Source organism: Schistocerca gregaria, chromosome 1 (assembly GCF_023897955.1).
Source record: "Schistocerca gregaria isolate iqSchGreg1 chromosome 1, iqSchGreg1.2, whole genome shotgun sequence".
Lineage (NCBI taxonomy): Eukaryota > Metazoa > Arthropoda > Insecta > Orthoptera > Acrididae > Schistocerca > Schistocerca gregaria.
The window spans coordinates 869188024-869215099 of NC_064920.1; the positions used below are offsets into that span (position 1 = coordinate 869188024).

The following is a 27076-nucleotide window of genomic DNA, read 5'->3' on the forward strand; positions in this document are numbered from 1 at the left end:
TCTATTGATGAAGTGTTTCCTTATTTCTGTTGTTACTAATAACCTAGATCTTATCTTTTGATAAGAAGGTCAAAGAATCAGACTACAGAAACACACATCCACATATATACAAATATACACTTCTACTCAAACATTAAACTATATAAGACAAAGTCTGTCACGATGTGAGAACTTCCAGGTGTTGTAGGGGAAAAGGCATGTACATAGGGAATTATGCTCACATATATGGGGAGTTTTGATGGTTCGACATCAAATATACATAAGGAGAGGTGTCCATACATAAGGAACAACTATAAAATAGTAATGAGTATTGCATAAATTAGAAAAAGGCATGACCAACATCAGTGCAATAAAAACTCTGATGAGTTGAAGGATAGTGGGATGGAAGTAGTATATATAGACATAATACCTATTGAAAGTATAGAAGTTGATAAGTAGAGGAGGACTCTAGGGAGTGAATGATATATTAAAGAATGAATGCAAAATTTAAGGTATAAATCTATCTTTACCAGAAGATACTTAATTATAGTATACATAGAGATGTATATTAGGGTAATGAACTGTTAGGCCTACTCAGAAAGGATAAGGGGGGCGTACCTGGCAATCACTAATCATAAAGGGCAGATATACCTACATGGAGATAGGACGATCTGTAGCCTAAAAAATAAGGATGTTTTGTAAGGGTGTGCATACCTGAATGGAAAGGGGAAGTGCTCTCATAAGGTCAACTGTCAACCGACAAGCAAGGAATAGGTGCTGATCCTAGGAAAAGGAGACAGTATTTTGGCAAAAGTCGAAAATTTTATAGGAATTATTCTGGAAGGTGTAAAGTCTATGAACGACTAGCATTATTATGTTTCATGGAAGTAAATGAGTGTCCAAAGAGCTCTTTCAATTCACCCAGAGTTTCTCCAAGCTACAACTAATGAAAAGAGTACATACTAGGAAAAAGGTAGTACAAAAAGATAAGAATAGAAAATAGATTACTCTTGTATCATAAACACCTGAAGTTTTCAATTGAAAAAGAAAATAAAGGAAAAAAAGGTCCTCACAATTCCTAAATATTAGCAAACCTTTATGCTCATGTCTTAATAACAAAGTAAAATAAGGAAAGAATGAAGAAACCATAAACGAAAAATTGTTCAAGAAAGAACAAAGAATTGTTACTGAAAGACATGTATGCTGTAAGATATGAAATGTTATTATGAGTAATATTACTTGCATAATGATTATGTATAAAATATCAGAGTTCAGTCTGGGGGGGGGGGGGGGGGGGGGGAATATGTAGTATTCGAGAATTTCTGTGTAAATTCTAGAACCACTCAGCCTTCTACTGTCTCAAACACACGATATTCTAGATATGAGTGTGGGATGGTAAAATCCCACCTACTGCGCATCACATATCTGGTGCGATCGTAAAATCGTACCTACTGTGCATCACATGTCTGTGTGTGCAGGTTTAAAATCAGTTGCGGGAAGCAGGCAAACACAGCAGTCCAACGGCACCAAGAAGTACCTGTTGGGAAATCCATAGATGTGTTAATGCATGTGTAAGGAAGAACCACGGAGTTTTTATGCCGCTCTATGGCTTATTGTGTCACTTACAATTGTTATGTTAAACAAGAACAGTTGAAAAAGTACTCTTCTAGACTCTTGACTCAGGCTTAGTAGAGGCAAGACATATTTTCAGATTCATTTTAAGAAAGTCATGGTAGTCAAGCCAACTTTCTTTTAACTGTAACTCATTTGTTTCTAATGTTCGATGGTGTGAGGTACTTACAGAAAGTTACATGTGTATGTTGAAAGTGTGACTTATATTGTGCATGAAAGTCAGATACATTGTTAACTGGAAAAAAGGAAAGTTTGTAAGTCTACTCATTTTATAAGTAGAAAGAGGCTTAAAAGTTCCTGTAGCTAGCAATATTTGATGGAGAAGAAGTCAAGAGACTTTCCAGCAGCTGACTATCCCGCAAAGAAGAGGGGTTGCAAAATTCCAAGTAAGCCACCTCGTAAAGAAGTGGAATGTTGTTTGGGGAAATAAATCAGTATAATCCAGACCCACACTCACATTTAAAGTCATCAGAGGCCCCCCACCCCTCCCCAAAACCCCCACCCCAAAACACACACAAGTGCACTAGTTCATAATTACATAATGTTCATGTAATGTCCATCTCACAGAAGTTAACTACATGTTGGTGTGAATTATTCACTTAGAACAGTACAATTTGATTATCATATGCTGACTGAATATTACTGACATGAAGATGTAAACGTTATGGATGACTCCTACTGTCCGACTTATACCAAATAGTGGCATAGAGATGTTGAAAATTAAGCTCTTATGCACTGACCGCATGAAGCGTTGCCCTGCACAACTACTTATTGGCAAACATAAGAATAATAATTAAAATTTGTAACAATATTATTAAAAGGAAGTTGCAACTCACCGTACAGTGGAGATAGTGAGTCACAGATAGATACAACAAGAAGACTGGAAGACTGTCACAAATAAAGCTTTCAGCCTGTAAGGCCTTCATCAAAAATAGACAATGGACACGTACACACACACACACACACACACACACACACACACACACACACACACACACACACACACACAATCATGCAAATGCAACTCACACACGACTGTAGTCGTAGGCAACTGTAGCCACACTGTGAGCAGCAGCTCCAGTCCTTTTCATAATATCGTTATAGTCTATCCTGTGTTTTACATAATTAAAATTTGTTATTATACATCAAGACAGATAGTGAAATCACAAGTTATAAATTCATAATAAGCAAAACAAGAAATTTATTTAAGTATGAGCTGGGTAATGAGAAAATTAACAAAATTATAGAAATTATTTTGTGGTAATAATTTCTGCTTCTCAGGGTTCACAAACCTTGCCAAAAATGGCTAAATGTGAAATTTATAGATCAAATAATTTGCAAACTGGCATGTTCCCCTAGTGAAAGTGAACATTTTTGAATTCAGAAATATCAAGGCTACAAAACTATGGTACTGAATTTTGGAAATAACCATTACTTAAGATTAAAATCAAACAATGGAAAATACAGACTGGAATGCAACAATATTATGAAAAGGAAAGTTGCTACTCACCATACAGCAGAGATGCTGAGTCGCAAATAGGCACAACAAAAAAACTCTTGCAATTAAAGCTTTCAGCCATCAAGGCCTTCCTCAACAATAGATCACACACACACACACACACACACACACACACACACACACACACACACACACACACACACACACTCTAACTCACTCACTCACAATATAATGTACTTCGTTATAAGTGTCCCTCCAAAACTGAGTAAGTAAAGGGTAATTCGAAAGAAAATTCAAACCAGTTTCATTTCATTTGAAATAAGATTAGCTAATATTGCCATTAAAATGTGGTTAAGGACTTTACTAAATTTTGACAAAGTTGGTTACAAATGACAGTGTTTGGGCAGTGTAAATAAAAAAGGTTAGACTTTTGTTATCCAGAATATATAAAATTTATATTTTATTAAATATTTCAAGACATATACTGAGTAAAATGAAAGATTTTAACAACAATTGGATGATACATAAGAATACAAATTGCTCAGAGAGTATGAAAAGTTCATCTGAATTAATTCATTTCATACTTTGTTCTCTTAGTTGGTACACAAATGAAGAGAGGGGAGAGGGAGGGAGAGGGAGGGAGAGGGAGAGGGGGACACAGAGAGAGAGAGAGAGAGAGAGAGAGAGAGAGAGAGAGAGAGAGAGAGAGAGAGTTATACAAATAATGAAACAATATGAAACATAACTTAACCTTTATCATTTAACAGGATTTCTCTTTAGTGATGTATTATTAATTATTGCCATATCATTGTCGAGCTAAAGTATTATACATTGCCTGCTGTTTGACTAAAAGAAGTAGGAACTTTGTAGAACATCAGTGATGTCAGCTGATGAATGATACTGAATAAATTCAAGAAGACTTCAACCTGAAACAGTTTGAATATTTGCACCACATCAGAAAATTTCAAAAGATACGGTACACAGTCACACGCATTGATACAGGACTGATGAAGAAATTACAACTATAACATATAATTGCAGAAGTTACACTATATTTTTATTGTCATTAAGCAATCAAACCCTCTCATTTGATCTAATACATTATATTTGGCAGATGTTATCAAAGTCATTTTGAGCATGAGGAATGACACCACCCTATTTTAGACTTCTGTGACTGTGCTTTGTATTCTCTGTGGCATTACCCTAACAATGCACTAGAATGAATTGTTGTATGTAGTTATGGATGTTAAAACACCATTTGCTTTATTCCTGCATTTTTCATATTCAGAATTAAATGTTTTGATGCACTAGCTCCAACACCACCAAACATGATCATTATAACAACAAAAATAATCTTAATTTTGACAATATAATGTAGTAGGAAAGATAAGAAATCTACTCACCAAGCAGTGGAAGGAGAAAACACATATAAAAAAAAGGTTTTACGTATGCAAGCTTTTGGAGCCAGGGGCTGCTTTTTATGGTAGAAGGGATGAAGAGGAAGGAAAAGAGGTGAAGGAAAAGAACTGGAGTGGTTTAGGAAAAGGGATAGAGTTCAGAAAAGTCACCCAGAACCCCATCTCAGGGAAGATTTACTGGATAGGATGAGAAGGAAAGATGTGTGTTCTCCTGGCACCACTTGGTGAGATGATTTTTTATCTATCCAATTACATTAAACATGTTTATTAGTTTTCCAGCCTGCTGAAAGAGGAGAAATTAGGAGCAAATTGCTCAAAGGTGGTCACTTCATCACCAATGTTCAATTACAGGAAAGTAAGTAGTAATGGGGGGGACATTTATATGTTTATTTTGTTTATCCATCAATAGAAAATAAACATTGTATTGATTTTGTGCACATGTACAAGTAAATTTATGGCAAACCACTTCAAGGAAATGGAGTGTACGAGTATGTAGACAAAAAAAGTACAAACAAGATAAAACAAGGTCATAGAATACCTAGTAATATAGGGATATGTAAAGAGGCAGAATACAGTGCTGTGGTTGGCAATGCCTATATATGACAACAACTGTCAGGCACAGATGTTAGCTCTGTTTTTGCTGCTACAGTGGCGCATTATCAAGATTAAAGTGAGTTTGAAGATGGTGTTATAGCTGGCACATGAGCAACGGGACATAGCAATGAAGGGAGGTAGCAATGAAGTGGAGATTTTCCCATACAACCATCTCACGAGTGTACCGTGAATATCAGGAATCCAGTGAAACATGAAATCTCCGACATTGCTGCAGCCGGAAAAAGATCCTGCAAGAATGGGACCATTGACTGAAGACAATCATTCAGCGTGACAGAAGTGTAACCCTTCCACAAATTGGTGTGGATATCAATGCTGGGCCATCAACAGGTGTCAGCGTGCAAACCATTCAATGAAACATCATTGATATGGGCTTTTGGACCTGAAGGCCCACTCATCTACCCTTGATGACAAACATGTTGCCTATTTGGATGAGACTAGTTTCAAATTGTATCAATCGGATGGGTGTGTATGGGTGTGGAGACAATCTCATGAATCCATGGACCCTGCATGTCAGCAGGGGACTGTTCAAGGCTCTGTAATGGTGTGGGGCACATGCAGTTCAAGTGATATGGGACCTCTGATACACCTAGAAACAACAATGACAGGTAACACATATGTAAGCATCCTGTCTGATCACCTGCATCCATCCATGTCCATTGTGCATTCCAACAGATGGGCAATTCCAGCCAGATAATGCGACAACTCACATGTCCAGTTCCAGCCAGATAACGCAACAATTCACATGTCCAGAATTGCTGAAATGTGGCTCCAGGAACACTCTTTTGAATTTAAACATGTCTGATGGCCACCAAACGCCCCAGACATGAACATTATTGAGGATATCTGGGATGCCTTCCGACATGCTGTTCAGAAGAGATCTCCACCCCCTCGTACTCTTATGGATTTTTGGACAGCTCTGCAGTATTCATGGTGTCAATTCTGTACAGCATGACTTCAGACATTAGTCAAGTCAATGACAGGTCATGTTGTGGCACTTCTGCGTGCTCACAGGGGCCCTACAAAATAGTAGGCTGGTGTGCCAGTTTCTTCAGTGTATAAATTCATATAGTTTTAATAAACACAACAGATATCCTAACAGTGACTTAAGTTATCAATAATGTATCCTCCTTCAGTATTTACTACAGCCTATCAACAGTGGTAACTTTTCAATTCCGCAACTGTAGAAATCATGTGGTTTTGAGGTGAAGAACTCATCGAGCCATGTTTGGAGCACATCTTCATGCAGAAAGGATGTTTCTGCAAGGTTGTTTGATGGAGAGTAGGAAAGGTGAAAATCTGAGGGTGTCACATCAGGTGAATAAGGTGGGTGTGGTATGGCTTTCCAACCCAACTCCTGTATAGTGTTTTTTTATCAGTCTAGCAGAGCATGGGTGGGTGTTACTGTGGAGTAGATTCACTTCACACAGTCTTCCTGTATATTGTTCTTGGATCACATCTGTAAGACATCTCAGCTGTTGATAATAAATGTCAGCAGTGATGGTTACACCTACCTTTGGAAAGCACTTTGTAGTACACTATACTGTCGCTTGTCTTTGTACAGGGAGTTGATGATTTGTTTGGGCTCTACCATTCTTTTTTTTTTCCTTATGTTAGCATAAAGACACCATTCCTCATCACTAATAATGATACAGGATAGGAATTGTTGGTGCTGTTCATGAGCCAACTGACGGTGAGGAAGCAGATATGTATATATGGCCACCTGCTGATTTTTGTAATTTCTCCTTAGAGCATGTGGTACCAGTTCACCCAATTTTTGAACCTTCCCCATTGCATGCAAATGGTGCACATCGGTGGAATGACCACAGTACATCACATTTGGCAGTTCCTGAGTACACTGATGTGGATCATTGTGGATTAATGGTTTTAAATGGTCTTTACCAAACCCAGAAGGTGTTCCTGAACATGAAGAGTCACCTACGTGAAAACCATTCTCCTTAAAACAAGGAAACTATTTTCTTCCTGTGCTTTGCCCTATAGCTATTATCCCCATACATGGTGCAAATGTTCCTGGCTGCCTCTGCTGCCGTCACTCATCTATTGAACTCAGGCAGAAGAATATGTTAGAAATGTTTCAATTTCTCCACTTGGCAGGCCACTTTGTAATGTCAGCAGCTCCACTCATGATCTCCAACCAACAGAATGACAATATGTAGACCCATAAAGCAACAATGAACTACAAACAAAAAATGACAATCAATAAATAAATCCATAGCAAACAGAATACTAACATGCAAAACAAAAACAATAAAAACTTATTCACCAACCTAATCCATGTACAGTTATTGTACATTATGAATGGTCTATTTTCCATATGGCTATATTTTTGTCACCCTTAAGCAGCAAGCAAGTTAATCTTTTTTGCGTGTGCACCACTCACCTAGTGGTAATGTGGACACTTTCTTTAACCAATTAACTGATGTCCTGGAGACATGCATATTAACAGTCTTCCATCCGGCGACACCACAGTGGTGTCATGCGGGAAATAGCAGTCAACAGCCTGTGACACCACAGTGGTGTCATGCGCAAAATAGCAGTCAACAGCCTGTGACACCACAGTGGTGTCGTGTGCATAGTATCGCTCAGTGGCTGGCGACATCACAGTGGTGTCATCAGCATAGTACTGCACAGTGGCCTACGGCAGCACTTAAGTATCTTTTGCATTCTGTTGGTGTTTTGTTTAGGTAACAATAAGTTACACACATCAACAAGTTTTTATAAGTACTTGTGCCCTTTCATCGTCGTAGACAAAAGAGATGATATGATTATTTATGATGAATGCGCGGACATCTTGTCTGACATTCCGGATGACTTGGCCGATTGGGAGGAAGACATTGGATACTGAAAAAATGAAAGTGAAGCAGAATCTTCAGAAGATAATGAAATATGTCCAAGAAGAATTCAGCGAACACTACAGTTGCAAACTGATTCGGATGTATCAGACGAAGAAGACAGTGCACAGTGGTCAGTCTTCGGTTTGCCAACAATAAATCTGAAGGCTCTCCAGATCTGAACATGGTTCCCAAAGATACACAGAGTGTTGAGGATATCATTGAATTATGTATTGGGTATGGTCTATTTTAATATATTAGCAATGAAACCAACAAGTACTACAGTCAAAATTGCAATAGAAGAAAACTGGATTTTAAAAAAATGCCAAATATGTCGACGTTACGTAACCTGAACTTAGAAAATAGTTTGGGCTTGCTATCCTTATGGGAGTTGTAAAAAAAGCAAGGATCAATGATTATTGGTCAATGAATCTATTGATAGACACACCAATATTTCGCAAAATTATGTCCCACAACAGATTCAGACAAATATTATCATTTTTACAATTTTCTGACAACAAAATAAACCAGATATGCCAAATGGCATTTCAAAGTGCAATTTGTAATTGATTATTTTTCCAAAAAGGTTAAATAAACAAATATTTGAAACAAACTTATTTTTCTAAGAAGTTTAAATAAATAAATATTTGAAACAAACAAATTTTGTATTTATTTATGTATGCATATCTCCAAAATTTTGTGAAAGTATGGGAACAGGGGTGAGAACTTATGAGAATTAACGCTGAGATTAGTAACACTTGACAATTTATAATCTCCCAATAATGTCAAGAACGGCCAGCAACAAGACAAGTAATCCGATTAGTGCTGTCGGTGCCAAGCGAATCAATTTGTACAAGATGTGTGGACAACAAAGTGTTAAAACAAGTTTTGAGGGTAAAATTAGTAATTAGCTTCCTAAACATTTTGAACACTTTTAGCATGGCACAAATGGTAAATATGACTACTAGGATACCAAAAAGTTCAGCATCAGTCAATTCTTGGACTGTGTATTTCCAGATATCAACAGGGAAAATAGCAAAGTACTCATAAAAGAACTTGGCCTTTCTGGGCACTACTATTAGATAATAAAGCTACAGATAGGTTTGGCAAAACCCATGAAACTACAAGTCTACAATAGGATATTCTCTGAATGTAAAAGACAGTATACTCCCAATTATTTTGGGTTATTTGTTGGAGAAGATAAATGAATAAGCAAAAAACACAAGTAAGTGAGATATTTTCAAACATGTATACTTTTTTTAAAAAAGTTTATCAATGTTCTGTGTATACATACTGTATACATGCTTATTTCTTAAAATAATCTGTGGTGTTCTAATTCTGTGAGGAGCTCATATTTATTGCACAGCATTTTTGCCAGCAAATTGCAGTAATGATTGCAATAATGTTTGACAAGATCACTGTCTTCATCCTCACTTTCACATTCACTGTCCTCTTCCTTGTCTTGTTGGGGTGCAGCAGTCACAATTTTGGTATCTCTCACGTACTGGAAGCTAGGTTAACATGCTCAATCTTTAGTTAATCATTCAACTTTCTTCATCAACATCTTCAAAATCACTTAAACCCATTGCCAGATTCATTATTTGTGCAGTTGTTATTTCTTCATCACAGAAACCTTGAAAATCACTTTCTTCTATATCTGGAAGAATTTTCTCTGATGTTCGAACTAGTGTATGTGGCTTGACTTCCTGCTGTGCATTAGAAATCCTATGTATGGCTTTTAGAATTGTCACCTTCTTCCATACCACCACCAAATTATTCTCACTGAGTAGCATCCTCTGTAGACCAGCCCAATAGCACAGTTTTACTGATGAAATTATGCCTTGCTCCACTGGCTGTATAATGGCAGTCACATCAGAAGGGAAAAAACATAGTTTCAATGAAACCATTATCAGATACAGGAATCCTCGGGCAGTAAACAGCCTTCTGTGTAAACCCCTTCTCTTCTAGAAATCGCCAAACTTGCAATAAAAAATATCTGCGAAACCAGTTCTTGAAAATTTCATGATCCTCTGATGTTCCTTTTAGCTTGTAATAATGCACAGGGAGATTCTTAGCTGCAATATCCTTGAATACTCAAGGATTTTTGAGTTTCCAATTGACAGTTAAGCTTTTCCTAGTTGCTGGTTCAATGCTCACTGCACTGCAATGCCAACTCCCTTCTTCCAAACAAAAGAATGCAGAAAACCTGCTGCTGTGTCATAGCCATCTTACTCTCAACTGCCTATTGGCATGAGTACCCTAGAGGCTGGGGGAAAAAAAAAAAAAAAAAAAAAAAAAAAAAAAAAAAAAAAAAAAAAAAAAAAAAAAAAACCTTTGGACCTTCCTCTTCCTTAAGTATGTAGACTGTTCATGGCCCCTGTACATTTTGTGAAATGCAAATTAATTAAGTTAAGTTCATCTTTTTGAATAACCCTGTATAGTATTTGTGTTTGTATATTTTGTGTTATTTTTGTGTTATTTATTTTTGTGTTATTTATTACTAGATTTGTCAAATAACTCAATGTTAAAAACTGCTTAACATGCACCACACTCTGTAAATTATGGGTGAAAAATCTGATGAATGCACTATTTGAAGATTCAGGTGAAAAAAAAAACTATGACAAAGGATTAATAAATGATCAGAATGAATTTTTTTGCAGTTTCATGTTTGCTTGCACATACAACCAAATTTGAGGTATGTTTCAACATCTGTCTCAAATCATTCATCAGCAGTCCCAGTCACAGCAGCACTCCCAATGCAGCAATTTGTGTTGTTGTGTTAACAGCAGCCTACATTCAACATATGGTATCTCCCTAGTCAGACTCCTTACAGTCTCTGAGCAATGATACATAATGTTGCAGGAGTCCATTGCTTGTTCTTTGATGGCAGGCACAGATATGAAGAGATCACCAAGTGCTTGGTGCAAAATATGCTCTTTTGGTGCTCAGATGCAATCAGCCAGAACATTAACGATGAGTGTGTTTGCTTTCAAGTTCCCTTGGAATCCAATATTGGGCCACTGTCACATCTAAATGCTCCACAAATCTGTATATTGCATGATTCAAACAGCTGGCCAAATGGAGACTGACAAATATGACACACATGAGTAGGTGGCATCTTCATCTTCTTCACTGTGCTCACTCAACATCTGATACTGTTCACGTTCCTTGTATAGGCTACCAGGCCTGATAACAAGACTAAACATCAACATCACTAATGGACTCGGGTGGCCATTCTATCATTCAAAGAGAGTGCTGTTCTAATCATTTACTTCTTAACAATAGGGTTGTGCATGAATGAAGTTACTTTGACATCTTTTGGGTGTTCATTTTTTTTGTCAGGCAGTGTAGTTAGTGCACTCAGACCAGCTTTCAGTAATTAAATTAATTTTGTAGCTTTTTACCTAATCACTGATTGTTCTGCAACATAATTTCCAATGCATATATTAAAACTCTTTTTAACTTAAAACAACCATCTCTCCCTGCAGGTAATCTCTTATAGGAACATGAAATGTCAGTTAGCTATATTTTGCTATAAAGCTATTATGCTTTCTGTTGCTGTTTCTTTATACACAGAAAACATACCTTACTGGAAGTCTAGGAGTAACTGTTATATACAAGTTTTTTCCCTTCATATTATTAATGTCCTTTCACATAGTTCTTTAATTACTCAAAATCTTTTATTCAAACAATTGTTGTTATTGTGGTGTTCAGTCTGAAGACTCATTTGGTGCAATTCTCTATCCTGTGCAGACCTCTTTGTCTCCGAACAACTACTGCAACCCACATACATTTGAAGCTGCTTACTGTACTTGTCTCATGGTCTCCCTCGGCAATTTTAACCCCCATCCACTCCTCTCCCTCTTCCCTTCAATACTAAATTGATGCTGGCCACTGTGGCCGAGCGGTTCTAGGTGCTTCAGTCTGGAACCACGCTGCTGCTATGGTCGCAGGTTCGAATGGATGTGTGTCATGTCCTTAGGTTAGTTAGGTTTAAGTAGTTATAAGTTCTAGGGGACTGATGACCTCAGATGTTAAGTCCCATAGTGCTTAGAGCCATTTGAACCATTTTTTGATACTAAATTGATGATTCCTTGATTTCTGAGAATGTGCTCTACCATCTGACCCCTTCTATTAGTCAAGTTATACCACAAATTTCTTTTCTCCCCAATTCTGTTCAGTGCCTCTTCATTAGTTACACAATCTACCCATCTAATCTTCACCACACTTCCACAGCACCACATTTCAAAGGCTATTCTCTTCTCATCTGAACTGCTTATTATCCACATTTCACATTGACACAGAAGAAATCCTTCAGTTGATGCACGAAAAAAGGAAGTACAAAAATGTTCAGGGAAATTCAAGTATACAGAAATACAAGTCACGTAGGAATGAAATAAATGGAAAGTGCTGGAAAGCTAAAGTGAAATGGCTGCATGAAAAATGTGAAGAAATTGAAAAATAAATTATTGTTGGGAGGGCTGACTGAGAATACAGAAATATAAAACCAACCTTTGATGAAATTAATGGCGAAGGTGGTAACAGAAAGAGTGCAACTGGAATATCACTGTTAAATGCAGAAGAAAGAAGTTATAGGTGGAAAGAGTACACTGAAGTCCTCTGTAAAGGGGGAGGACTTGTCTGATGACATGATGAAAGAAGAAGAAGAAGAAAAAGAAGAAGAAGAAGGAGGAGGAGGAGGAGGAGGAGGAGGAGGAGGAGGAGGAGTTCAGAGGGATGAGACAGGGGATCCAGTACTAGAAGCAGAATGTAAAAGAGTTTTGGATGAATTATGATAAAATAAGTCAGAAGGGAGAGATAACTTTCCCTCAGAATTTCTGAAATTATTGGTGAAAGTTGCAACAAAATGACAATTCATGTTGATGTGTAGAACCTATGAGACTGGTGATGTATCATAAAACTTTTTTTTTTAAAAAAAGAACATCATCCACATAATTCCAAAGATAGCAAGAGCCAACAAGAGTGAGAATTATTGCACAATTAACATAGCATACAACAAAGCTACTGACAAGAATAATACAGAGAAGAATGGAAAAGAAAATTGAGGAATTGTTAGATGATGATCAGTTTGGCTGTTTCTTGTTGTTGTTGTGGTCTTCAGTCCAGAGACTGGTTTGATGCAGCTCTCCATGCCACCCTATCCTGTGCAACCTTCTTCATCTCCCAGTACCTACTGCAACCTACATCCTTCTGAATCTATTTAGTGTATTCATCCACACGGCTTTTGATTTATTACTTGAGTTGATAATGAATTGTCTATTATACATTTTCTATGCTTCATGAATTACCTTGTTTAGAATTCTTTTATACTGCTTGAAATAGTTGCGGAATACCTCATTGTCCATAGTTTTACTGTAGGCATATAGCAGTCTCTTATTTCTGCAAGGTTGAAATAGTTACAGAATACCGCACTATCTATAGTTTAACTGTAGTCATATAGCAGTCTCTTATTTCTGCAAGAGTCAACATTTGCCCCTTGAAATGTCTTACAGTTTAAAGTCTGGTTCCAAAATTCTTTGTCTTACTGTTATAGAATCAATCTAAAACCTCCCAGTGTCTCTTCCATGTGTCTACTTCTACATCTAGACTCTGCAAACCACTGTGAGGTGCATGGCATCGTTTGTTCTTTCAATCTCTTCATCATCTCTGGAGTTAGTTGGCATATAAACTTGTACTGCTGTAGTGGATGTTGGTTTTGTAACAATCTTGGCTATGACTGTGTTAATTATGCTGCTCCTATTATCTTACCCTCATAACTATTTTCTTATTCGTTATTAAACCTACTCCTGAATTACTCCTCTCTAATTCTGTATTTATGGCCATGTACTCACCTGACCAGAAGTAACTGAACTTCAATAATCCCCCCTATATCTAACTTCTACCTATCCATATCGGTTTTTAAATTTTCTACTCTACCTACCTGATTAAGGGACCTAACATCCTATGCTCCAATCTGTAGGATGCCAGTTTTGTTTCTCCTGAAGAAGACATACTCCTGAGTAGTCTGTGCACAGAGATCCAAATGGGGAATATTTTACCTCTGGAGTATTTTACCCACAATGATGCCATATTATTTAACTAAGCAATATAACTGTATGTCACAGAAAAGATAATGAATGACTGTAGTTTCCCCTTGCTTTCAGCCATTTGCAGTATCAGCACAGCAAGGCCAGTTTGGGTGATGTTGCAAGACCAGTTCAGACAGTCATTAGAAAAAAGAAAGATCATTGGGATTTAGTGTCCTGCTGACATCAAAGCCATTAGAGGTAGTGCACAAGCTCAGATTGTTTCAAGGATGGGCAAACAAAAATTGGCGATAAACTTTCAAAGGAACCATCGCAGCAATTGCCTGGAGCAATTTAGGGAAATCATGGAAAACATAATTCTGAATGGCTAGTCAAGGATTTGAACAATTGTCCTCATGAATGTGAGTCCAGTGTGCTAACACTGTACCAGCTCACTTGGTGCATATGTCTAAAGGATTAATTTATATCCAATTAGCAGCACCTACAGTGTTGCCCACAGTTAAACTGTTGGTTATCAAGGAGTACATGCACCATCACAAAAGTTATCTTTTGGAGGTATTGATGTGTGAGCCACTTGTGGCCCAGCAAGCCATGCAACACTGGAAAAAATAAGACACAACATTTTGTGATAATGAGAAGTTAACAGAATACATGCTGTTCACAAATCACTCATTACAAAATTTGTCAGGGAAGGGAGTAAATAATTTACATACCTGGCACAGAAAAGATCGTAATTGTCTTCTTGTATATGGAGAGCAAGAAATCTACTGCAATATGTTAACCATTGTATGGATGAAAGGGAATGATCAGATGTACTTGGCTTGCATGAAATGAGGTGGGGAGAGAACGGGGAGGTAGAAAGTGAAGGTTATAAGCTATAAGCTTTTCTGCATCAGTAGGGATGCATGTGCAGGTTGAGGTGGAGTATTCATCTGCATGAGCAATGTGATACGCTTGTCTGTTGCAATAGGCATTGAGTAAATTTGGTAGAGCTCTGAAGCACTTTCTGGTGAACTCCAGCCACATTTTCTTGTGTGCAGGCATGTTCTGGAATGTTTTTTTGACTTGTTCAAAACAGATTCTGTCTGACACTATTTTTTGAGTAACCTGTGCATGGCACCCCTTGCTAGCACTTTGAAAACTGACCTCACGGTTTCTACAACTTTGTTGCCACGTAACTTCTGCAATGAACACCTGTTGCTCCACTGTGGGTACCATAATCCCCTTTGCACTGCTCCACTCTCACTGACACAGCTCACATTATACTCTGAACTAGTGTGGATCATGTGGCAGTTGTACACGTGGTGTGAGGATCATGGGGTGCGCTTACTTGCTTACATTCATGTCCAATCACATCCACTTGTCCGGGCCACTTTTCTTTGCCTCACCCTGTACAAGTTGAACTATGTTTGCAAAACTATTACAGCATGCCAGAATGAGTCAACATATAACATTAATAAAGCATTTTGCAAAATATTGCAATTTAAAATTTTATATAGGTACTCCAGAAACAAAATCACAAATCATCTGTTATACATCTTCAAATTCTTTGAATGTATAAAATGCTTCACCTTTCATTCATTTTGTTATTATGTTTTTAATTTAGTAAAAGATACTGATTGGGAATTTTAGGTAGCTTGTTACAATATGTGAGATGAAGATATTGACCAAAGGCCTTTACAAATGTCTGCTTGTGTCTGTGTATGTGCGGATGGATATGTGTGTGTGCCCGAGTGTTTACCTGTCCTTTTTTCCCCCTAGGTAAGTCTTTCCACTCCCAGGATTGGAATGACTCCTTACCCTCTCCCTTTGTGTTTGTTTGTGTGTCTATCGACCTGCCAGAGCTATATACATGAAAATAAAAAAGATACAAGTATACATGCCAACCAGTCAGCATAGAGATAAAGAGGTGGACAAATATTATGAGAAGAGTCAAGAGCTTACCAAGCAAGGAACTAGAAGTGCCTTCGTTATAATTAAGGGGGATTAGAATGCAGTGGTAGGTGAAGAAAGAGACAAAGATACAGGAGGAAAATTTGGACTAGGGATATGAAATGAGAGATGAATGGCTAACTAGCTTGTACAGAGAAAACTCACTAGTAGTGGGTAACACATTATTTGAAAGTCACAAAATGAGATGTTATACATGGATCTAAAATATGAATAGGCCAAGGTATCAACTGGACTATATGTTGATACAGAAAACATTTAGGAACTGTCTGAAGAATGTTTAAGCTAACACAGGAGCAGGCATAAATTCAGATCGCAACATTGTAGTGGGAGAAGTACAAGGGAAGCTGAAGACAGTGTGGAGAGGTAAAGGAAAAGAATGATTACATTTTGAAATACTCAAGGAGGTAGGTAATGCTTCAAAGTTGGAAGATACATTTGTGAAAAATGAGATAGAGGTAGAGTTGAAGAAAGTGTAACTGGAAAATGGATAAAAATCATGTAAGGATTCGTGGCATCTGCCAGAGAACACTAGGAATCAGACTGAATAATGTTGAAAAAGATGGATGAACAGAGAAACTGGAAAAAATGTGGAAAATGAAGGAGGCAAAAAGCAGTACAAGAAACTGAATAATGAATTAAGAAGAGAAATTGAAGAGACAAGAGAAATACGAGTGAAAGAGAGAGGCAAGGAAATAGAGGAAATTGGGATGGAGGGAAAGCATGAAATGATGTACACATACCTAGCTTGTGAAAGTAAAAGAAAGAAGACTAACATGGAAATAGAAAGAGCAGATAATACAATATCTGAAGAACCACAGGAAGTTTTGAACTGATAGCAAGATTGTGTAGAATGTCTGTGTAAAATGGATCAAATAACAAGTGAAATCAAAATTGAAGAGGAGGAACATGGAAGATGGAAATGAGTAGAGCATCTTGAAAGTAGGAGTAGAAAAAGCATTGAAGGAGACCAAGAATTAGAATGTGTGTGCAATTGATAAAGAAGTTGCCTACAACAGTGATGAATAGTTTGGAAAACAGGGTAAGAAAGGAAACTGCCTACCGCTGTAATGAGATATACACTCCTGGAAATGGAAAAAAGAACACATTGACACCGGTGTGTCAGACCCACCATACTTGCTTCGGACACTGCGAGAGGGCTGTACAAGCAATGATCACACGCACGGCACAGCGGACACACCAGGAACGCGGTGTTGGCCGTCGAATGGCGCTAGCTGCGCAGCATTTGTGCACCGCCGCCTTCAGTGTCAGCCAGTTTGCCGTGGCATACGGAGCTCCATCGCAGTCTTTAACACTGGTAGCATGCCGCGACAGCGTGGACGTGAACCGTATGTGCAGTTGACGGACTTTGAGCGAGGGCGTATAGTGGGCATGCGGGAGGCCGGGTGGACGTACCGCCGAATTGCTCAACACGTGGGGCGTGAGGTCTCCACAGTACATCGATTGTGTCGCCAGTGGTCGGCGGAAGGTGCACGTGCCCGTCGACCTGGGATCGAACCGCAGCGACGCACGGATGCACGCCACGACCGTAGGATCCTACGCAGTGCCGTAGGGGACCGCACCGCCACTTCCCAGCAAATTAGGGACACTGTTGCTCCTGGGGTATCGGCGAGGACCATTCGCAACCGTCTCCATGAAGCTGGGCTACGGTCCCGCACACCGCTAGGCCGTCTTCCGCTCACGCCCCAACATCATGCAGCCCGCCTCCAGTGGTGTCGCGACAGGCGTGAATGGAGGGACGAATGGAGACGTGTCGTCTTCAGCGATGAGAGTCGCTTCTGCCTTGGTGCCAATAATGGTCGTATGCGTGTTTGGCGCCGTGCAGGTGAGCGCCACAATCAGGACTGCATACGACCGAGGCACACAGGGCCAACACCCGGTATCATGGTGTTGGGAGCGATCTCCTACACTGGCCGTACACCTCTGGTGATCGTCGAGGGGACACTGAATAGTGCACGGTACACCCAAACCGACATCGAACCCATCGTTCTACTATTCCTAGACCGGCAAGGGAACTTGCTGTTCCAACAGGACAATGCACGTCCGCATGTATCCCGTGCCACCCAACGTGCTCTAGAAGGTGTAAGTCAACTACCCTGGCCAGCAAGATCTCCGGATCTGTCCCCCATTGAGCATGTTTGGTACTGGATGAAGCGTCGTCTCACGCGGTCTGCACGTCCAGCACGAACGCTCGTCCAACTGAGGCGCCAGGTGGAAATGGCATGGCAAGCCGTTCCACAGGACTACATCCAGCATCTCTACGATCGTCTCCATGGGAGAATAGCAGCCTGCATTGCTGCGAAAGGTGGATATACACTGTACTAGTGCCGACATTGTGCATGCTCTGTTGCCTGTGTCTATGTGCCTGTGGTTCTGTCAGTGTGATCATGTGATGTATCTGACCCCAGGAATGTGTCAATAAAGTTTCCCCTTCCTGGGACAATGAATTCACGGTGTTCTTATTTCAATTTCCAGGAGTGTATAACAAAGGGGAAAGGCCTGATGACTTTCTCACAACAGTTATAGTGCTAGTTGATGAAAAGTGAAATACCAAAAATGTGAAGAGCATAGGACTATTAGCCTAATTTCTCATGCAGATAAAGTATATGGCAATTTTGACAGATGGGTAGGAGAAGAACAGCTTCATTTTAGAAGAGAAAAAGGAACAAGAAATGCTATTGGCCTGTTAAGAATCATAAAGAAAAATATGAAGGGCCTTTAATAAGTAATTTAACAGTTCTTTTTCTCTGCCAATTTAAGCTGAAAAATGTGGAATTATTGCAGGACATCATGGAATATCCCACTTTGGCCCGTACAGTTTCATGAAGTTCCAACAGGTGGCAGCACTATATGTAGCCTTCAAAATGGCATCTGTAATGGAGATGTGTTCCAAGCAGAGAGCTGAATTTCTTTTGGCAGAAAACAAGAGCATTGCATATACTCATAGGCACCTGCAGAACGTTTATGGAGACCCAGTAGTGAACAAAGACATGGTGTGTTATTGGGCAAGGTGTTTGTTATTATCACAACAAGGCTGTACAAAACCTGTCCATTTCCTGTTTGCTGGCCACACAAAGCTTTGACTCCAGCAATGGTGTTTAATGTGCGGACACTCTTATTCGAGATGATTGACAAATCACAGTCAAACACCTCATTGTTAAGTTGGACATGTGACTAGTCTGGGCACCTGAGGAGAACTCACTAAACTTCATTGGATTATTCTTCCTCATCCACTCTACTGTCCAGATAGCACACCTTCTGATTCCATCTGTTTGGCCCAATGAAGGGTGCACTCCTTGAGAATCAGTACATGGATAATGAGGACGTTACCAATGCAGCAAGACGTTTAGCTCTGATATCAACTAGTAAAGTGGTGCTGTGCAGGCATGCAGTCCCTCCCAGTAAGGTGGCATGAGACCACTGCATTGAATGAATATTATGTTGATATTTAGGTTTTTGTTGTCAAATGAATGGGGAATGATATAATGTATTGCAATTATGAATCAAACCAACCAACTTTAAGAACAAAAAAAGGGTTGCCTTACTCATTAAACACCCCTCATATATTGAGAAAGATGGAGTAATTTATGCTGTTTCTATTGACTTGGGAAAAACTTTTGACACAGTAAAACGGAACAAGTTGATGGATATTTTGAAGAGCAGAGGAGCACATTAGAAGGAGAGATGACCAAAGGAAGCAGCATTGGAAGGAGCATTAGACAAGACTGAAAGAAAAGAAAAAAGAAGAAAAACAAATATTGATCAGCAAAAGAAGGAGACTGGTAAATATTAAGATAGCATAAGTTATTATTATCAAAGTAAGAGCATTTAAATATCTTGGAAGTATGAGCACTGAAAACCTGAGATGCCATCAGGAATCAGGAGGTGAAAACTAGCATTGTTGTAGTGAAAGAGGCATCCATTAGAAAGAGGAGATTATTATGTGGTAAACTAGGAATGAAAAACTGTTTTGTGTAGAGTGTGGCACTCTGTGGCTACTGAAATAGAACTAAATAGAACATTTATTCATATTTAAACAAGTTTATATAGAATTAGTGTTGTCATATAAGTCTTGTCTAATTAGGTTATAATTATGTTCCAAGGATCTAAGTTATTACTTTAGTAATGCATATTGTTATACAGGGTAGGGCAAATAAAAGTAGCTTGGAGAACAGGGTTCCAGGTTATAAAGAAAAACAGCAGAGGACAGGGAATACAGTACTAACATGACTAGCAGATTTAATGTCACTTTTGGGCCTTTGTCAGCAAGTTGACGAATGTGGATTGAAGCTGAACTGCAGTCTCATCTGAAATGCTGTGCTACAGTTCTTGAAGACTACAAGGGTTGTTGCAATACACGTTAGACCTGAGGGCTCCCCACACAAGGTAATAACACACTGACAGATCAGGTGACCTGGGTGCCCAGCTAGGGCAGTGACCAGACTGATGTCTGCTAACACCTCTGTCAGGAGTGAAGATTGTTCAGCCAGCTGTCTGGGCAGTTGCCCCATCCTGTTGGATGTAGCTGTAGGTCTTTTCCTCCTCCATTAATGCTGCCATGAATGGTTTCAAAATGTTGGCAATATAACATGCTGAAGTCAGCATCTGATGAAAAACGATGGGACCAATAATGCAGCATGCAGATTATGTACATCAAATGCCAACCTGCTGATCATGGAAAGGTATTTCATGGAAATTACACAGGTTCTCGGCTGCCCAGGACCTGTGATTCTGTGAGTTGACATAACCATTCAGGTGGAACCAGGCTTCATCAGACATAAAGAACAAATCCATGTCCAACCCCTTCATTGCTATCTCAGTGAACAGCCACTCACAGAATTGCAGGCACTGAGGAGGATCTGCTAGTTTTAATGCAAAAACAACACACGCTCAGAAGGGATGCATGTGCAGGTTGAGCACATGAGCAATGTGATACGCTTGTCTCTTGCAACAGACATTGAGTAAATTTAATAGGGCTCTGAAGCACTTTCTGGTGAACTCAGCCACATTTTCTTGTGTGCAGGCATGTTTCGGAATGTTTTTTTGACTTGTTCAAAACAGATTCCGTCTGACACTATTTTTTGACTAACTGAATTGAAGATAGGAGAAAACAAAAATGCAGCGAACAATGAAGGTAAAAGGGAAAGCAGACTTCTAAAAAATGAAATTGAGATAAAGAACAAAATCACAAATTGGTGTGGCTAGAGGAGCAATACAAAGGTGTTAAAGCATGTGTGAGTATGAGAAAGAGGGATGCTACCTAAGTGGGAGTCAAAGAAACCCTAATAGATAAGAGAAATGGTCATATGAATATCAAGAGATCATATGGCAAACCAGTACTAATCACAGAAGGGAGGACTGAAAAGTGGAGTGCATATGTGGAAGGTCTACACAAAGGGAGCAAATTTGAAGACAATATTATGTAAAGAGAAGAGGAATTAAATGAAAATGAGATGGGGGTATGATACAGTCAAAGGAAATTGACAGAGCACTGAAAGAGCTAGGCAAAAACAAAGAATCTGGAGTAGATGACATTGTCTCAGAATTATTAAGATTCTTGGGAGAACATACCATGACAAACTTAAAACTTCCAGTCTGATAGGCCATGGTCGATGTACAAGACTTTCCCCTGACATTTTGTCTACGAATACGGGAGACATCCTCTGAGGCAAAGCAGCAAACTGTACACTGTATTATACCATGACAAAACTATTACATCCAGTATGCAAGATATATGAGACATGCAAAACGTACTGAGAGTTCAATAGGTGTATAATAATTCTAATTCCAAAGAATGGAGGTGTTGGCAGATGTGAATATTACAGAACTGTTAATTTAGTAACTCATGGTTACGAAACACAGCCGGCCGGCGTGGCCAAGCGGTTCTAGGCACTGCAGTCTGGAATCTCACAACTGCTATGGTTGCAGGTTTCAATCCTGCCTTGGGCATGGATGTGTTTGATGTCCTTAGGTTAGTTAGGTTTTCAGTAGTTCTAAGTTCTAGAGGACTGATGACCTTAGAAATTAAGTCCCATAGTTCTCAGAGCCATTTGAACCATTTTTGAACAAAACACAGACACCAATTATTTTCAGAAGATTAAAAATGCTGACCTTGAGGAAAATCTGTTTATATTACTGAGAAATGCAGAAGATTGACAGAAGGAAGGCAAACCTTTGTCCTTTAAATTTGTACATTTGGAGAAAGCTGTTAATGCTGTTGACTGTAATCATTCTTTGAAATTCTAAAGACAGTGAGGGTGAAGTATACAGAGTGAAACTTTATTTATAGCTGGTACAACAAGCAGCCTGCAGTTATGAATTCATGCTCATGACATAAAAGCAGTTGTTGAGAAGGGAGTGAGATGGCATTGTATCCCACCTCTGATGTTATTCAGTCTTTATGTGGAGCAAGTAGTAAAAGAAAACCAAGGAGAGATTTAGAAAGTCAATTAAAATTCAAAGAGAAGAAATTAATTTTTGTGGTTTGCCAATGATATTATAATTCTGTCATATATGGCAAAGATATTGGAAGATCTGTTGAACATAATGGATTGTGTCTTTAAATGAGGTTACAAAATTGCTATCAATAAAAGAAAATAGAGTTATGCAGTGAAGTAAAAGTGAAACATAAAACGATGTATAAATTGTATTCAGAAGAAAGACACTAAAAGCAGTAGATGAGATCTGCCTTTTTGTGCTCCTAAACAACGGTAGATGACTGAAATAGAAAAGATATGAAATAGAGACTGATAGGCCCTTAATTTCCTAGTACTGCAAATAAACACAATAAACTGACTATACAATAATCATAGTCTTTGGAAATAAATATATATTTGCTTTTCCTTATATGGTATAATTCGATTATTTAATTATTTATTTTTAATTCTTGCCCTCCTTCCCACTCTCTCTTCTCAATCCTCTCTTCCTATTTTCATGATTTTTTTCTTTTTCTTAACTGTATTTGTCTTTTCCACATTTTACATTACATGAATTTTCCATTGGTGCTCAACAGTAGTGGCGACACAATAATTGTACTAAGTGCAGAACACTTCCTAATTTTCTGAAATATGAGATTTATTTCATCAGAAACTAATTTTTGGCTTCTTAAGCCACTTTCAGGTGGAAGCTGAATGCTACTAATGCACACAAAAGGAATGTACATGTAGAGTATTTACATAGGAAATAATTAGATTTTTGTCATGCAGAAACAAATACAACTCCTTAAATGTGGAGATAAATTTATGAGAAATAAATTTGAATTTACAATTTCAGTCTAGTACTTGTAATTAAAACTTAATTTAACAAGGAGAAAAAGGAAACTGAGTTTGGCATTTAACACTAAGCTGGCATTCTGTGTTATATGTTTGTTGATTTCCAGTACAGTTATTTTTCTGCTTTTCTTAACAGGATGTAAAAATTTACCATCTACATCATATAAGCCCGTGTGGAGTTGCTAGGCTCCCATCGGGCATCTCCCCAAGTGGCGGATTGGGGAATGTTCATCAGATATGGTGGACACCGGGGAAATAAAATACCCCAGGGCAGACCAAAACTAGCAAAACAATAACTGCTGCCTTGCAGTTGGAAGTTGGTTCTCCAAAGGTTAAGGGAAGCAAACCCTGATTAAAAATTACCCGTCCCCTGGTAGGGGTTGGACGCAAGGTTGACAGCCTGCTCTGTAAAAAACAACTGTTGCGAAACTTCTACAAAGTAAAGTCGGATGAATGAAGGAAGACGGACCTGGCATGGAAAAGGACAAAGAGGATGGAATACAAGTAAATGAAGGAGGGAAAATTAGGAAGAAGAGAAATATAAGGCATAGATCAGATCTATATATTGGTACTTGGAATGTGAGATCCCTATATCGACCAGGAGCACTGAAAGTAATGATGGATCAAATAATAGCACTACAAGAAATTAGATGGACAGGGAGTGGAGTTTTAGAAAAGAAAGAAGTGAATATATTCTATAGCTGCAGTGAAAGAAATCAAAAATGGGGACAGGATTTGCTGTACATCATCAGTTAAAGCATTTGGTAATAGGGTTTACACCCAATAGTCAAAGATTATCAACACTCAGGATAAGGGGGAAATCCTTTACCTACTCCATAATTAATGCCCATGCACCAACAGAATAATCCGAAGAAGAAGAGAGAAGTATTCTATGAATCTTTGGAAAAAGTAAATGATGAGTGCCCAGGGCATGATATTAAAATAATAGCTGGAGACCTAAATGCTCAGGTGGGGAAAGAACATATTTATGGACCATTAATTGGCCCCCACAGCAAACACGCAACAAGTAATGATAACGGAACAAGGCTTATACTGTTCGCAGCATCTAGAAATATAGTAATAGAATCAGCACTGTTCCCACATAAAGAAATTCATAAGGGAACATGGAACTCACCGGATGGAAACACAGTAAACCAGATCGACCATGTGTAGATAGATGTGAGACACAAATCGGACCTATTGGACATAAGGAGTCTCAGAGGCCCAAACATAGATACAGATCATTTTCTGGCATGAGCACGGGTGAGGGCAAGGATATCTAACACATTGAAAGGAGACTGACCCAGGACGCAGAAATATAATATAACAACTTTAGATTCAGTGGAAGTAAGAGAACAGCATCAGGAGAAGATAACTCGGATTCTGGAAAACACTGGAGAATATATCAATATTGAAGATCAGTGGGAAGCGATAAAAACGATGATGGAGACATCAGCAAGAGCGATACTTGGAATTGGGCCAAGACAAGTAAGACCATCATGGTTTGATACTGAATGTGAAATATTAACTAAAGAAAAGAACAAAGCATATAGAAGGACATTGTGATCACACTGTACGAGGAGGATAGTAGAAGAATACAAAGAAAAATGGAGGATTGAAAAGAAGACTCACCAAAGAAAGAAGAGAGAATGGATGAAAGCAAGTATCAAAGAAATGGAGCTCATGAGAAGCAAAAATGAAATAAGAAAATTTTATAGAGAGGTGAACGCGGCACAGAAGCCTTTTGGTAGCAAAACAAGCTTAATAGAAGATGAGACAGGGAATATAATAAGTGGAGGGAAGGGAATATGTGAAAGATGGCGCAGGTATTTTGATAGTCTCCTCAACCCTAGAATAATTATACCAGAGAACCCAAAAGACACAAATGGGGAAGAGGACCCAGACAACAACACTAACCCACCAAATATAGAAAAAGTGAAAACTGCTATGAAGAAATTGAAAAACAACAAGGCGGCAGGGACAGATGGTATCCCAGCAGAACTGCTTAAGCAAGGAAGCAGAGAGCTGGAACAAAGCCTTTTGAAAATGGTCACCAGAATATGGGAAGAGTAGAAAATGCCCCAACAATGGAAAGAGGGTATCATATGTCGTATATATAAGAAAGGAGATAAGATGGAGTGTGGCAATTACAGAGGAATCACACTACTTAATTAGGGATATAAAATACTCTCTAATATACTATTCGACAGAATACTCCCAATCATGTAGAGGGAAATAGGGCTGTACCAATGCGGATTCCTTCCTGGGAAGTCAACCATAGATCAAATATTCACCTTAAGACAAATCCTGGAAAAAACAAACGAATACGGAGTTGGCACGTATCACCTCTTTATAGATTTCAAAGCAGCTTATGATAGCATAAATAGAGAGCAGTTATATCAAGCTCTAGATGAATTGGGTATCTCTAGAAAGTTGGTAAGGCTGGTGAGAATGACAATGAGCGAACACAAGGTAGTGTAAGAATAGGAGGAATGATGTCCAACACATTGAGTATTAAAAATGAATTGCGATAAGGGTATGCATTGACATGCCTTCTTTTTCATGCTGCTCTGGAGAAGATGATGAGAAACTCAAACCTTCTGAACAGAGGAATGATCTTCTATAAATCGATGCAGATACTACCCTATGCAGATGACATAGATATAATAGCAAGAACCCAAAAAGCAGTGGAGGAGACATTTACAGCTCTTGAACAGGCCAGTAGGAACGTGTGGTTAATTATTAATGAACAAAAAACAAAATATATGGCAGCTGGAAAAGCACATAGATAAAATATGCCAAATGTAATAACAATGGACAATTATACATTTGAGAGAGTTGAACATTTCAAGTATCTGGGCTCGACAGTTACACATCTAAATGATACCTCCTTTGAAATTAAGCAGAGATTAATACTGGCCAACAGAGCCTATTTTGCCCTAACAGGACTTCTATCCTCAAGGCTCCTGACTTGTACCATGAAATTAACTATGTATAAATCACTTATACGACCAGTGCTTACATATGCCTCTGAAGCCTGGACATTAACAGTTAAAGATATTGAAACACTGGATGCATCTGAAAGAAAGCTACTTAGACAAATTATTGGGCCAATCTGTGAAAGAGGAAGATGGAGGAGAAGATACAACCATGAGTTGTATACCATATACAAAGACCAACCCATCAGAAGGATAGTGAAATCATCCAGACTGAGGTGGGTGGGACATGTAGCTCGTATGAATGATACAGAAGTACCAAAAATTACAAGGAAAGCCAGGAGGGCAGAGAGGACATGGTCGACCAAGAGCCAGATGGGTAGATGGAGTAATCGAAGATCTTAGGAAGGTAGGCTATAGAAACTGGAGAGTATTGACAAAGGACCGAGAGAGATGGAAGGAAACTGTAGAAGAGGCCAAGGCTCATCATGAGTTGTAGAGCCAAGAAAGAAGAATACATCTTAGGAGCCATTTTCAGTTGAAAGACCAATATATATTTTTCCACAATGAATGCATGTGATTGTAGTTTGTCCTTATTACTGAATAAACATTTTCATATACTATCGATATTACAAAATATAGGTCTCAAGTTGTGAGGCAGAGCTATGATAATTGGGTTATCCGAACATGAGAGTAGCTGGAAATAAGAAAGAAAGATTTAACCTCTTCTGATCATCTTTTAACAGTAAACTGCTCATATGATGTAGAATGTAAAGTTTTAAATTCTGTTAATAATGGTAGAAAGATGGCTCTACTGGAAATCAACAAACACAGAATGCCATCTTAGTATTAAATGACCAATGACAATTTTCTTTCTCTCCTCTGTTAAATTAAATTTT

The 27076-nt window shown here is 38.6% G+C and overlaps 1 protein-coding gene across 3 annotated transcripts in view; it reads right to left on the reverse strand.

The window, feature by feature from the left end:
- Window positions 1-3498: 3498 nt before the first annotated feature.
- Window positions 3499-27076, reverse strand: part of LOC126273200 (cGMP-dependent protein kinase, isozyme 1-like) — a 365331-nt gene continuing 341753 nt past the window's right edge. For 2 of the 3 annotated variants that reach the window (XM_049976753.1, XM_049976759.1), the window contains exon 16: window positions 3513-3996. The gene's annotated coding sequence lies outside the window, so the exon portion shown is untranslated. Of the gene's footprint in view, window positions 3997-27076 lie in introns of all 3 variants that reach the window. The other variant, XM_049976745.1, reaches the window with a different exon arrangement.